The sequence below is a fragment of the Monopterus albus genome, unplaced genomic scaffold, assembly GCF_001952655.1.
Source record: "Monopterus albus unplaced genomic scaffold, M_albus_1.0 scaffold267.1, whole genome shotgun sequence".
NCBI classification, from domain to species: domain Eukaryota; kingdom Metazoa; phylum Chordata; class Actinopteri; order Synbranchiformes; family Synbranchidae; genus Monopterus; species Monopterus albus.
The window spans coordinates 1334773-1341588 of NW_018128147.1; the positions used below are offsets into that span (position 1 = coordinate 1334773).

Below are 6816 nucleotides of genomic sequence, written 5' to 3' on the forward strand. Positions count from 1 at the left end.
AAACGCTGGTTCCGTACCATAATCCAAGGTTCTGCCAGCAGGCGCAGCCCCGTGATGGGGCGGTTACACAGAGGAGAAGGAAAAGGCAAGGATGACATGCCAGGGTAGAGGAGCCGAGGAAACACGCGAGACATCCTTTCCTTCGATCCTTCATCTGAAGTATTCAGTCACCCACAGATTTTCAATAAGGAGGCATGTAGATGCGACTTTGTAAACCCTGTCCAAGGACAGGGGCGCTGCTAGACACACAGCTCTGCTGGGGCACCGGGCCCCCATTACTCAAATCACACAATATTTTTTCTTGAATATCTGCTGCATAAATGAAATGTGCTATACGAACTTTGACCACTGTGCCACCGCCGTGCTGCTGCTGCTGAAGCAATACAAGTAAAAATGTAGACATATCAATCTTTATGAAAATATTTATTTCAACATACATTAAGAACATTCTCAACATGTTCTGATGGTGTAAACTTCTGGCCCTGTGTTGCACATTTCGTTGCATTCTTCTACATTTCACAATAATTTGTCAAGCAGCCCCAGTTTGATTTGTCAAATTGAAACTTTCACAAGTTAGTCTGTCAAAACATCATTAATATAAAAAATCACCATCTAATCATTCTATATAACTTATAGTTTCAGTAACTTTGAAACTGTGTTGTGCAGTGGATGGCTGGACACACATCTCTGTAGACACAGGCAGCTTCCTCCACACTTTCCCTCCCTGCTTTAGCTTCACCTGTTTATTAAAAATGCATTAAACAAACACCATTTAGCCTGTGCAACAACAGCATCAGATATTGTTATAGGCTGTTTATTACATGCAGAATGAATAGTTCCAAATTACCAAACTGCCACCTGAGACGTATTATGCAACATGCTTAGCATTCATTTTATTTCATGAAGTATACCAATAAATAGCATTTTAAGAGTAGTCCAACTGATCATATTGATCAACAAAACTCTAATTTACACTTGCCGGCCACTTTATTAGATACACCTGTACAATTGTATGCAACCTCAATGGAACACTGATCTCAATAGCTGTGTTTTTAAAGCTCAAAATGTTTCTGTTTTTGGTGAAATTCTCATACACATATAAATTAAATAGTATGTTTATTGTTGAGGTCATAGTTAAAGGTGGTGTTGTACTGAACTACATTATATTCAGAAGTGTTCCTAATATTCTGACCCTGTCATGTTTGTAACCATGGAGGACAAAAACACAGACTCCTCTAAACTGCTGCTCAGTGGTTGTCGAGGAGGTAGTGACGATGGATGAAAGAATGGATCACTGACACTGTTCCACATGGTCTCATCTAACATTACTGTGGCAGACAGTCCTAGAAGATCCCACCGAAGCTCTCTGATGAGCAGCTGTGTAGTGCTCACATTAGCTCTGGCCAACAGCTCCTCTAAACTGCTGCTCAGTGGTTGTCGAGGAGGTAGTGACGATGGATGAAAGAATGGATCACTGACACTGTTCCACATGGTCTCATCTAACATTACTGTGGCAGACAGTCCTAGAAGATCCCACCGAAGCTCTCTGATGAGCAGCTGTGTAGTGCTCACGTTAGCTCTGGCCAACAGTAGCTATAGCCTACCTGTAGCTAACATGAGCACTTGCTGCAACAGACTTCTGGCACAAAGGCTCATCCTTGGATCAGGTGGAATGCTGAAATTTGATTTTCCATTGGAGACATCCTGTGCATTTTTTTAATTGATAAAAACAGTCAAGGCCTATAATAGTGTGCAGCAGAGTTAAAAACAGACTGAAGAGTAGGCCTGAAATCCAATAAAATCCTGGTAGAACTCCAAGGAACCAAGATACCACAACTGAGGGAATAAAGGCTACCAATTTAAAACTGAGAGGGCTTATAAAACAGGAGGTAGGATGACAAAAAGCTAAGATTCAGAGCTCAACACAGCACAGCAGCATCAAGATACATACTTCCACAATGATCAGGTGTGATACTGTCTGGTTGTCACCCCACACTGCCAGAAGCTTGTCCTAGAAAAATAAGCATCTGTAACATTAACAGTAACATCATTTTGCAGGTGTTTGGTAGTAAACCAAATGAACAGATTTGACATGAAGGATGGATGGATGACAGTCAAAGGATCACCAGATTTATTACAGTCCATCCTGAGGAAAATACAGATGTCTGCATAAAGCTACAAGGAATTCCATCCAATAGACGCTTAGATATTTCCATCTAGATTTAAGTGGTAGATCACGCAACAGCCAGACCAGCCACCAGACTGACACTGCCATCTCTGGGGTCTTCAGAGCAGATTAGTAGACTTTAAGGTAACAGACTCAGTCAGTGGCTGCTGTTGGACAGAAGCTGCTACAGCAGGAAGCACCTAGAAGAAAACAGTTTCAAAGTTCAGCTACGACACTAGCACAAATAATTAGCAATAGCCTACAATCAGTGTAATATGTGGCTATGGCAAGTAACTGAACACACTCCACGGATCTCAATTAATGTTCACTCTTAAAATGACTGTGGCTTTGCTGTATGTCATATAAATGGAATAAATCAGTAATCAGACAATCACAATCTAATTTATCATCTTCAGCCAGTGGAAGATGAAAGGTGAGTGACACAGACTGATGGTTGAGTCAGAGCAGCCTGGGGGAAATCAAAGGTGTGTTTCTGTTGCTGATTAGATACAATGCTGATTACCATTCACATTAATCCACATGGCACTTAGCGAACACATTTAGTGAGCACAACACATTACAAGACCTTAATCAAATTTTTATAGTATTCAGTTTATGGTTACATCTCAAAAATAGCCAAGGGCATTACCAACACAAACAAATGAAGGCTGTTATTTTGTTCAGTAACAAGTTTAAACACTTAAACACTGCAAATTATTTCAAATTAAAGGCCTACTAGGATTAGGAACTGAGGGGTTTCATTTGTAGGACCTTAAAACTAATCAAAACAATCCTCTTTCGGTTGGCCCCCTTAGAGGTCACCACAGCAAATCATCTGTTTCCACACTGACTGTTATGATGGGGTGTCCCTCACCAGGGGGTGAGGGAGAACCAAAAAGAGAGGATTCAAGATGCAGACCCAGGTGCTAGTGAAAAAGGTGGATTTATTGAGGACACAAACAAAGAAACTGAGTATATGTACAGGGCACAACCAGGGTAGGGCAGTGATGGCTGAGGAGACAAAGACGAGCAGATAAGCAGACAGATGAACTGTTGGAACCCGGAGAGTCAGAGGACCAGGATGGACAGGTGAGTGGACAATAACCAGGTGGATTAGCTAACGCCGTTAGGGAAGCAGAGCAGTGAACAAAAAAAACAAGAAATCAACAGCACAGTAACTGTCAGCATTGAAATCAAGAGACGTATAAAAAAAACACAGCATCAACATAACAAAAAGAATCAACAGCACAGAAGACTGTCAGCGTTGAAACTCACGTATCGTCTGAATACACACATATAATGCTCCGGCAACGACGGAGCGTCTGCCAGAGATTTAAATAAGGAAGGAATGCGCCTCAGCTGTGCGCTTCACCCAACAAGTCACTGATTACCGAATGTCACACAGCTGAGGCACCAATCCCGCAGGACAAGAGAGCGGGATAGAGAAAGGAGGAAGAAAGGCAGGTCGCGCCGAGCGTACCTGACAGTGACAATTCGCATGGTTCGAAATTTGCCACATTTTTACGCCAGATGCCCTTCCTGACACAAGCCTCTCTATTTAACCGGGCTTGGGACTGGCACAAAAGTCACAGGCGTGAAACCCCTGTGGCTAGAGGTTCCCCGACTGGGAATCGAACCTGGGCCGTAGCGGTGAGGGGCTGTATCCTAGACACCAGGGACAAAACTAATCAAAACAATATTCAGTTTAAATAGCTGGGTTTTTGAGGTTTTAAAACAGTATCTGGGTAGTAACCACAAAACTACATAAGCATACATAAACATACAGTGGGTACGGAAAGTATTCAGACCCCCTTAAATTTTTCACTCTTTGTTATATTGCAGCCATATGCTAAAATCATTTAAGTTCATTTTTTTCCTCATTAATGTACACACAGCACCCCATATTGACAGAAAAACACAGAATGTTTGACATTTTTGCAGATTTATTAAAAAAGAAAAACTGAAATATCACATGGTCATAAGTATTCAGACCCTTTGCTCAGTATTTAAGCTTAAATGATTTTAGCATGTGGCTGCAATATAACAAAGAGTGAAAAATTTAAGGGGGTCTGAATACTTTCCGTAACCACTGTGTGTATATATATATATATGTTTCTGAGAACGTGAGAATGGAAGGCATCCTGAGTGTGTGAGTGTAATGGGCAGCTGAAAAGAGAACGAGGATAATTGAATTGACTGAAGAAATTGCAGCAAAACCTGAAAAATAGGTATTTTTATTATTCTGCCCACCCATTTCTATCAGTGAGGCCGGATGAAATAATATCTCTTTGTACTCCTGGAGCTTGCCATGGAGGAATCTGGGAAAGTGATCACAGAATATTTCCGCAACAAACCTACCAACAAAGATGTCCAGACTGTCCTCTCCCAGGGGGAGGACACTGAGGTGGCACTTCATGTGGTCCAGTTGCTGATGGCCCACTTCACAGAGACCACAGATGGGCTCATCCTTCTTGCAGATGTAAGGTTGTTTTCTCTTTCTTTCGTAATTTGTATTGCCTTGAATTGTTGCCATCTTAAATTCATATCATGAACATTATCACTACAATTCTACTGTCTTTTCCCTATAGTCGTCTGCCACAGTGGCTGATGTTGAAAGGACCCTCATGCTACCACCAACTCCTCGTCTAATACTGCTCAGTAAGTATTCATTGAAATTACATTGTTTGTTATATCTGATGAGCTTTCACATTTATTTATATCCCAGCAAAGCATGCACATGTAAAGATATACAAGTTAAGATGCTCTCTGAAATTACTATTTTATGTTTCAGGTGGAACAGAGCATGTCACTGCAGGACGCTGGATGATCTGCCTTGAGGGTGAGGTCCTATGTGAGGGCATCCAACCAACATTTGTGACAGGGCTTGCTGCTCTGTTTTCAGTGTACTACATATTTAATCTGCAGTATCAAGAGGAGGCTGCCTGTACACTAGAATTTATTCAAAGGTAAAGTTTGTGTTGTCCAACAGACTTGTTTCCCAGCAGTCATTTTGACATGAAATTGTAGGGTAAACACAGGTGTTATTGATATTAAACTTCAATCCCATTAATGTCTAACCGAGCCAGGGTCCTGGTATAGTAATACTAACTCGCTGAAAAAATTGCTGCACATAAATAGAACAGAGCCACAACTAATGTCAGTAGTAATACCTGTGTTTACCTGCTATTTCATGTCAAAATGGCTGCTCTGAAAAAGGTCTGCTGTTCTCTTTAATTGTCTCTAGCTGCTTGGTCATCATATCCAATTTGCTTATGATTTTTTAAGTAAATATATAAGCACCAGTAGTCATCCCAACAATATCTTCACAACATTGATATTATGGTATTCCATTACAAATATTTTGATCATATGTACAAGCTCTATGTCATATAATAGCAGACTTTTTTTCTTTTCAGCCTCTAATCTTGGAATAATATGTTTTTCAGGCGATTCATTGGAATCAACCCAGAAAGAGGGACCAAGGCCAGACGGGGTAAGATAGTGTCCAAGAGGACAGGGAAGGTTGTTCAGAAGAAGTCTGTCACAGTCAAACCCCATGTGTCCACTCTTCTGAAAAATCTCATAGACTTTGAATTGCATTTCATTGGCCAGTAAGCGATCACTATCCTGTTCACATCAACACAGCCACGGTTAGTTCCCAATTTTTGTCCTAGATTATATACATGTTTTCCTGTCTACTAAATATGCTACTCACCATTTGAAAAATGTGGGTATTTATGCTATAGAAGACTGAAGAAAAGCTATGTGAACCAGAAGGGAATATGTTCACTTGTCCCAGGACAGGAATGTTCTTGTATATGTTTAGTTTTACCTTTTAAGGTCACTTTGTATAAAACAGTCAGCAGAATATTGGCAGACACTTGATCAGATCAAATCTGAAAGAACTCAGAGTAATCTCTTTCTGTTTTAAAATAACCATTTAAGTTCAACTAGGAGTTAACCTAAGACTGTTGTCTTATTCTGAAGGGAGGATGTGTCTTGCCAGTGTCTTAAAATTTATTGTATTATAGTGATTTGTTTGATTGAGTAACTTTTTTCATAAATTCAAGTCTGACTGGCTAGATTTTACACCATTTAGATAATGAAAACAAAAACAAACAAGAGGAAGAAAAGAGAAGAAAAAACAAAGGAAATCTTTTTCATATTGTTCATTCTGTCTAAGCATCTAAGTCTAAATCTCTGTCCTTAAAGATTAAGGATTGGACTTCCCCACGACCCTGTTTGGGACTAAGCAGTATAGGTAATGGATGGATTATTAAAGTTTTTTTTTACATTTCATTTAGATTCATTGATAAAGACATATCGGCCATTCATCTTGAGCTACAAATATTTACACAAGGTAACATGCATTCCCATGTTGCTATGACTTGAAGTTTCAGGTGCAACAGGGCAAGTCACAATTAAAGGTTGGATGATCACCTTTGAGGGCCGTGTAATCTCTGAGGGCATCACACCAACATTTGCAACGGGACTTGCTGCTGTCTTTGCTATCTACTACATATTCAACCTTCAGTATCAAGATGAGGCAGCCTGCACTCTGGAATTCATTCAGAGGTAAAAACCCATCATTCCTTGTCATCATTATATGGATATATACAATTAAATTAATGTGTTTGTATTTCTTTGCA

The 6816-nt window shown here is 40.2% G+C and overlaps 1 long non-coding RNA gene across 1 annotated transcript in view; it reads right to left on the minus strand.

Moving 5' to 3' along the window:
- Window positions 1-404: 404 nt before the first annotated feature.
- Window positions 405-6816, minus strand: part of LOC109972701 (uncharacterized) — a 12281-nt gene continuing 5869 nt past the window's right edge. The window contains exons 2-3 of the long non-coding RNA XR_002276733.1: window positions 1952-2367; window positions 405-739 (exon numbers count right to left, since the gene is read on the minus strand). This is a non-coding gene — a long non-coding RNA (uncharacterized LOC109972701). The remainder of the gene's footprint in view (window positions 740-1951; window positions 2368-6816) is intronic.